Source organism: Enhydra lutris, unplaced genomic scaffold (genome assembly GCF_002288905.1).
Source record: "Enhydra lutris kenyoni isolate GAN:26980312 unplaced genomic scaffold, ASM228890v2 scaffoldscaffold83, whole genome shotgun sequence".
Taxonomy (NCBI): domain Eukaryota; kingdom Metazoa; phylum Chordata; class Mammalia; order Carnivora; family Mustelidae; genus Enhydra; species Enhydra lutris.
In genome coordinates, this window is record NW_019154167.1 from 2,370,267 (window position 1) to 2,377,190 (window position 6,924).

At 38.2% G+C, this 6,924-nt stretch overlaps 1 pseudogene; it reads left to right on the plus strand.

Moving 5' to 3' along the window:
* The first annotated feature begins 3,763 nt into the window (after positions 1 to 3,763).
* Positions 3,764 to 6,715, plus strand: LOC111161284 (annotated as a pseudogene).
* The last annotated feature ends 209 nt before the right edge of the window (positions 6,716 to 6,924 follow it).

Below are 6,924 nucleotides of genomic sequence, written 5' to 3' on the forward strand. Positions count from 1 at the left end.
AGTCTGGTGATTTCAGGATATTGTATTAGTTTTCTAGGAATGCAAAACCAAATATCAGGAACTGATCAAACTAATTACCATTTAATTTATTGCCTTATAATCCTAAACGCTTCATGTTTATCATTGTGTGTTACATGGTAGAGTGAGTCTCAGGGTTGTGAGGCATATATCTTTTGCAGGCCATTCTTTTTGGCTTAAAATAGCCATGTTATCACAATATATATGATCTTCCCTGTGTGTCTGTGACTCTAAATTTCCCCTTTTTATAAGGACAACAGTCCTACTGGATAAGGCCTACCCTAATGATGTCACTTAAACATAATTACCTCCGTAAAGCCTCTATTACCAAATAAGGTCATATTTGAAGGGGATAAGGAATACAACATATCAATATTAGGGCGCAAAATCCAATCCATGACAGTCCTCTGAAAATTCATGTCCCAATGTGCATAATACATTCTTTCTGTGTGAATGTCAACAGAAGCCTTCACTGATTCCAGCACCAATGCTAAGGAGAAATCTAATTGAAATACCCTGTATCAGATATGGGTGCATTTCCAGCAATGATTAATGCTGAGGCAATATTCCTGTCCACATGAGAATGTGTGAACACAGTTAACAAGTTATTTGCTCCCAAATACAATGGCCAGACAGGCACAAGGTAGACATCACTATTTAAAAATCGAGAAATTGAAAAGGGAGACAAGGTTTCATGTGTCAATAGCAAACTTGGATCCTAGGAAGGACACTTTTGTTTGTTTGTTTCAAGTTTTTATTTAAATTCTAGTTAGTTAACACACAGTATAATATTAGATTGAGGAATAGAATTTAGTGATTCATCACATATATAACATCCAATGTTCATCACAGTAAGTGATAAGACCTCTTTTTTTCCTTGTGTTCATCTGTTTCATTTCTTAAATTCCATATATGAATGAAAATTATATCATAGTGTTTGAAAAAGTATCCTTTTTGGTTTTAGGCTATGACCTCTGTTCCCATTGGGTGGCAGTTTTACATTCTTAGCCATGGTAATTGGTGGCATCCTACCCAGGGTTGCTGCAGTACATTCTTCTGAACAACTTAGGTACTCAGGAGATGACCTTGATTGCAGGATTGAGAGAGGAGATAGCTCTATCCCTGGCGTTGCATCTCTGGATTCATAGTGGCGGTGGCAGCTCTGCCAACCTCTGAACATACAGTGGGGTTATTTGCCCCTTTTCTAAGGGATAATGTATGTTTCCAGCTAGATACATCTGCAGGCCCTCTTTGTCTACAGAATCCCAGTAGTACAACAGTCTTCCTTCATTTTGTCCTGTTTCTCCATCAATACTAATTGTCCACATTTCTATTGGTATTAAAATTTGAGAATAAAACACTGTTGGCTTTTCCTGCAATTCAAGGTGTTAAAGCCATCACACAGGAGTGCCCTCCACTTACCTTTCCAACAACCATCTCTCTGGCTACTGATGAGATGTTTGATTTTACCCACATTTCACATGCCTAACCTCCCAACTGATAGTTTTCTAGCCACACCCTTGTTCTTTTTTTTCTTTTTTTTTAATTTATTTTCAGCATAACAGTATTCATTGTTTTTGCACCACACCCAGTGCTCCATGCAGTCCGTGCCCTAATACCCACCACCTGGTCCCCCAACCTCCCACCCCCCACCTCTTCAAACCCTTCAGATTGTTTTTAGAGTCCATAGTCTCTCAGAAGCAAGCTATCTGGATAGAGTGAGACAACTGCAAATCATCACATGCTAGTTTCTTCTGTTTCTTGGCACTTTCTTTAATTTATATCTCTCCTCTGGCATTTACTATGGATAGCAAGGAGAAATCAGGCCATGCCTATGACACTGTGCTTAGAAATCTCCTCAGTTTACTGTCCCAGTTTATCATGTAAATGTTGTATTCCTCATAAAATACTAGAGCACAGTTCAACTAAATGCTATGCCACTTTTTAATAAGGATGGTGATTTTGCAAGTTCCCAATACCATGTTCCTAATTTCCATCTGTTATTTCACCAGAAGCACCCCTGATACTCATTTCTAGCAACATATTTTTCATGATGCTGTTTGTATTCTCTGAGATGATAGTCCTTCACAGCTCTCCTCTTTTCTGTATGATCCTTCTCCTGAAGTACATTTAATGTCCATATTTCACCCAGCAGTCCCTTAAGAAATCTTGACTTGTTCTGTCATATACCTCAAAATTCTGCCACCTTTACTCATTACCAACTTCAAACCCACTTCCACATTGTTAATTCTTTGTTACAGTTTCACTCTACTGCCAGAACCCAAATCTGTGTTAGTGTGTTCTCTTATCATACAAAGTGCCACACACTGGGGAACTTAAAGAACAGAAATTTATTGTCTTACATTTCTGAGGCTAGAAGTCCAAATCAGTAGTTGTGGGTCATGTTGATTTCTGCTGAGATGTGTAAGGGAAGGATGTATTCCTGGTCTATCCCCTAAACTCTTACACAGTTGACGTCTTCCATTATTTTTTCACATTATGTTCTTTATATGCATGTCTCTGTTTTCATATTTTCCCTGTTTATACAGAAAAGAGTCATTTGGATTAGGGTCAATGTTAAAGAATATATTTTAATTTGATTGCCTTATTAGGGACTCTGTCTCCAATTATGATCCTATTTGAGGTACTGGGAGTCAGGATTACATGATACGAAGTTGGGGCTGCATGATTCAACCCACCTGAGATATGAAACTAGAGCTGTACATGGGCAATTATGCTACCTCTTCCATGATAGCAGTTATATATTCTCCCATTAGAAAACTAAGGCGACCTCATTCACCCTTCTCTTACTCAAGGCTCTTTGAATGCTGCCTAATTTTATTGTATTTTAATTTTTCTATCTTCTTATCACTGTGAAAACTGAGATACTTAATTTCAATCCTTAGAAATGGATTAGCAGTTCCTTTAGACACCAATGTTTGGTCAATATTTTAAGAATGGCATTTGTACTTTTAAAATAATTAGTAAATGCTGCTGTGAAGGATAATATTTTCAACCAAAGAGACAAATCCAGAAAATCTACAAAAATCGAAAACTTTTTTAATCCATGATTTCAGAAATCAAATAGGAACATGAGTAAAACAATGTTGTATATACACCATATAGACTATTAAGACTGAGACTGCAAGGGTGAGTGACAGATATGAAATTCAAGGTATAACAAAGAAAAATGGGTGTTGATGTTGAAGACAAGAAGAGGAAGTGAGTACATCTGATTGTTCACTTCAGAAGGTGATTAATGACAAAGGACATCTGGTGAGCATCCATTCTCTAATGGTATAGTTAATAATTCTCTAATGGTGTGATTAAGAGTAAAGATTAATTGAGGGAAATAGATTTATTGCTTAAATAATGAATTATAAGTAACAGTTCTGGGGAAATAGTATTAAGTCAAACATATGCTACTCAAACTTACTCAATATTACAACTCGTTACAGAATTCATTGAAAAACTGAAAGGAGAGTCCAAACTCAGTACAGAATTTGCTGAATCTAAAAGTTCAGCCTATTACAGGCTCCTTAGTAACTGAACTTCCTATTATAAGTTGCCCAGATTTATCTGAATCTATTCCTTCCAAGTCTGTAATCTTTCCCGTGGATAATGCAAACTTCAATGACTAGCACATTGCATCATGAGGATAATTGAGGCAACCTGTCAAAGCAACTCAAGCCACACTCAGCTCTGACTTAGCGAATCAGGGACGTATAGCTAATGACTTACAGCCATGGGCCCGGTGCACACTCAGGTGTGTCAAGTTGAACTAGTAAGAGTCTTACTAGGTACTCAGTCTCAAAAATGGAGGGGGAGATCTGGTATTATATATTACTTGCTGTTTGCTTCTTTGTTTGATTAGTTGTATGCTTTTAATCATGATGAGAAGATCCTATGAGTCCAGATCTGCAAGTGGAAATCTCCTGTCACTTCGATTAAGTCAGAGAAGAGTTATACAAATTAATAGTATTAAAATGACTTTCCTTGATGCTGGCCATGTATTTTAACTTAGGCTATTTGAATGTTCAGGGTGTTTTTGTTTTTGTTTTTGTTTTGTTTTTGATTTTGATTTTGGGTTTTTTGTTTGTTTGTTTGTTTTGTTTTTTGTTTTTTTAACCTCTAGCCACACTGGCCTGACAAAATAAGACCTATCACATTAAATACTCAGCTTTGCATGATTCGGTGCATTCTATGTGAAAACTTTAACTTTTTTCCATTGGGAATAGGAGATGCCAAAGAAAATTCTATTCCCAGTCCTTAGCTCTGAGTGAAGGGAAAAAAAGTCTGAGAATTTGCCATCACAGGAGTGTTCTAGTGTAGCCCTGGGGTTCAAATTAACACTATCATCATGACCCAAATAATTCCTGGAGGCAACCTAATCAAATGGCAAATGTACAATAATCCTTTCTGGAGGACCTTAATATTAATTAAGGCTTTTGAAAGATTCCTGAAGATAAACTTCCTCAATATAAGCACATAATCTAAAAACAAGCCCCCATCAGCAAAATCAAACAAGAAATCAGAATGGAAACCACCACAGAATTATTACCAAATGCCAACATAAAAAATAAATGTGTGTGTGTGTGTGTGCACGCATGACAGAACATATAAGGAAGAAGAAGCTCAGTATCAAAAATGTGCTAAATGAGTTTTCTAGACTTAATCATTGTAACCACTAAAACAAAAGATTAAAGAAATTTTATACAATGAAGGAGACATACCTGGATAGAGAATTGGTGAACTAGAAGACAAGTGAAAGAAATAATACAGAACACCTCACAGAAAGATAAAGAGAAAAAGAGGATGAGAGGCAAAGAGACTTAAGGAATGGAATAAGTAATTACTAAGTACATCTCATAGGCATTCCAAAAGCACAAACATGGGTGAATCTTGGAAAAATAATAGTCAAATGAAAATTTCTGGTAATAGCCCTGAATTTAGGGAAGCCCTGACATCTTGGATTCAGGAAGCACATGTAAAAACATTGTAGTGGAGCTATGATGTAAGAATAGAGAGCATAATAGCAAACAAAGGGCATGATGCCTAAAAATGGAAAACCAAATAGTGTGACTACATCCCTCTTTTCATCAAGAAATGGAAGCCAGAAACAAGTGCTGAGAGAAAACAACTGTCAACTTACTGTTGTCTACCTGGCCAGAGTATCATTTGATAGTGAACCTATGATAGACATGAATATGGATCACCCAGAACCCCCTCCCAAAGACAGACTCTCTCCTTCATCTGCTTAGTGTGCAGTCAGCTGGCAAATGTCACCCATTAACCTTTTCAGTCATTACCTCAGCTACAGAGAGCCTATGTGCCCAAGTTCAGGGACTTCCTCTGATAGCCACATCCAATGTTGATCAAGGAAGGTTGATTAAATATATGTCTGATCCCTTCTTCAGCTATTAATCCTGATTAACTCTGTATACTGAATACTATTTCAGTTCTGCCTCCCTTAAGATCTTAACTCTGAAATATAGACACATGAGAAAAGTTATAACTTGTAGTGTTTCTTCTAACTGACACCATATTAAAGGCACATCTTGGAAATTTTATTTAGGAAGATAGATGATTTGAGATGCAAATAGAAATGATAATAGAACAAAGGGGAGTTTTGGGATCAGGTGGGACTATGGGCTGTGCCCCTACTTGCTGCCTATCTGCATATCCAACCCCACCCCCATTTCTCCTGTTCTTCAGTCATGGAAGTTGTCCGGCAAGTTTTTTATCTACGGACTATTAGTCTTCTCCCAAGACTATAGGTGTGGTTGGAAATCCTGAGATAGTTGTACTTTGACATGGCTTTCCAATATCCAGCTATGATTGGCACAAAATTTGGGAAGGTCTGACCCTGAGGTTTCATTAAATGATTGCCCTTGATTTCTTGGGCATTGGCTTCAGTGACAAACCAAGACCATGTCAGTATTCCATATTTGAGGAGGCACTTTTGCGGTATCTGGGGCTCCAGAACCACAAGACCAACTTTTTGTCTCATGATTATGGAGCTTTGTTGCTCAGGAGCTGCTCTTACATGTTCCAGAAGAATGGATCTTGTCAGCTTACCATAAAGAGTCTCTGTCAGATGGAAGTATATTTTCTGAGACTCACTATCTTCTCCTCCAAAACTTCTCAAAGTAGGAGTCATCCTGTCACCCATCCTCACACAATTGAACTTCTCTGTCTTCTCCCAAGGACTCATTCCAGTCTTTAGGCTATACACCCGACCCTCTGAGAATGAGCTGTGGGACATGTGGGCAGTGATACACAACAATGATGGGAAAACTTCGTTATCAACAGTCTCTAACAGTACATCAACCAGAAGAAGATGCTCAGAAGATGCTGGATGAGAGCTCTTGCTTCTGTAACTGGTCCCTTTCATTTTACTTATGGGTCATTGGATCCTGTGAATCTATATCCAGAGTTTTTGAAGCTGTACAATAAAATACTGCCATAATCCATGATGTCAATTCTGGATGACCACATTAGCCACTACCCACAACTAGAGAATCCCATGGGCTTCTTGAATGCATATATGGTCTTCAACAGTTCCTTTCAAGCTGGGATGAGTAGCTCCCTGTATTACCTCCCCTACTCCCTTATCTGTTATAGATTCCACTTAGGAAGCAATGCCCAAAAAAGGTCCTGGCCACCAAACAGTATTCTTTCACAAAAGTCCACCTGACTCACATTGGTGATCAGCATATGGTAAAAAGCCTGCAGAAGCTCTGGCTAAGGGTGACCTAATAGTCCACCTCCCATTCTTCTGACATCTGAATGAGTGTATGGACTTGCCTTTGTTTTTGTGCTACTAGGAAAGTCTGTTGAGGGGGAGGAGGGGCAAGATGGCAGAGAAGTAGGAGACCCTGTTTCAATGGGTCCCCTAAAATGAAC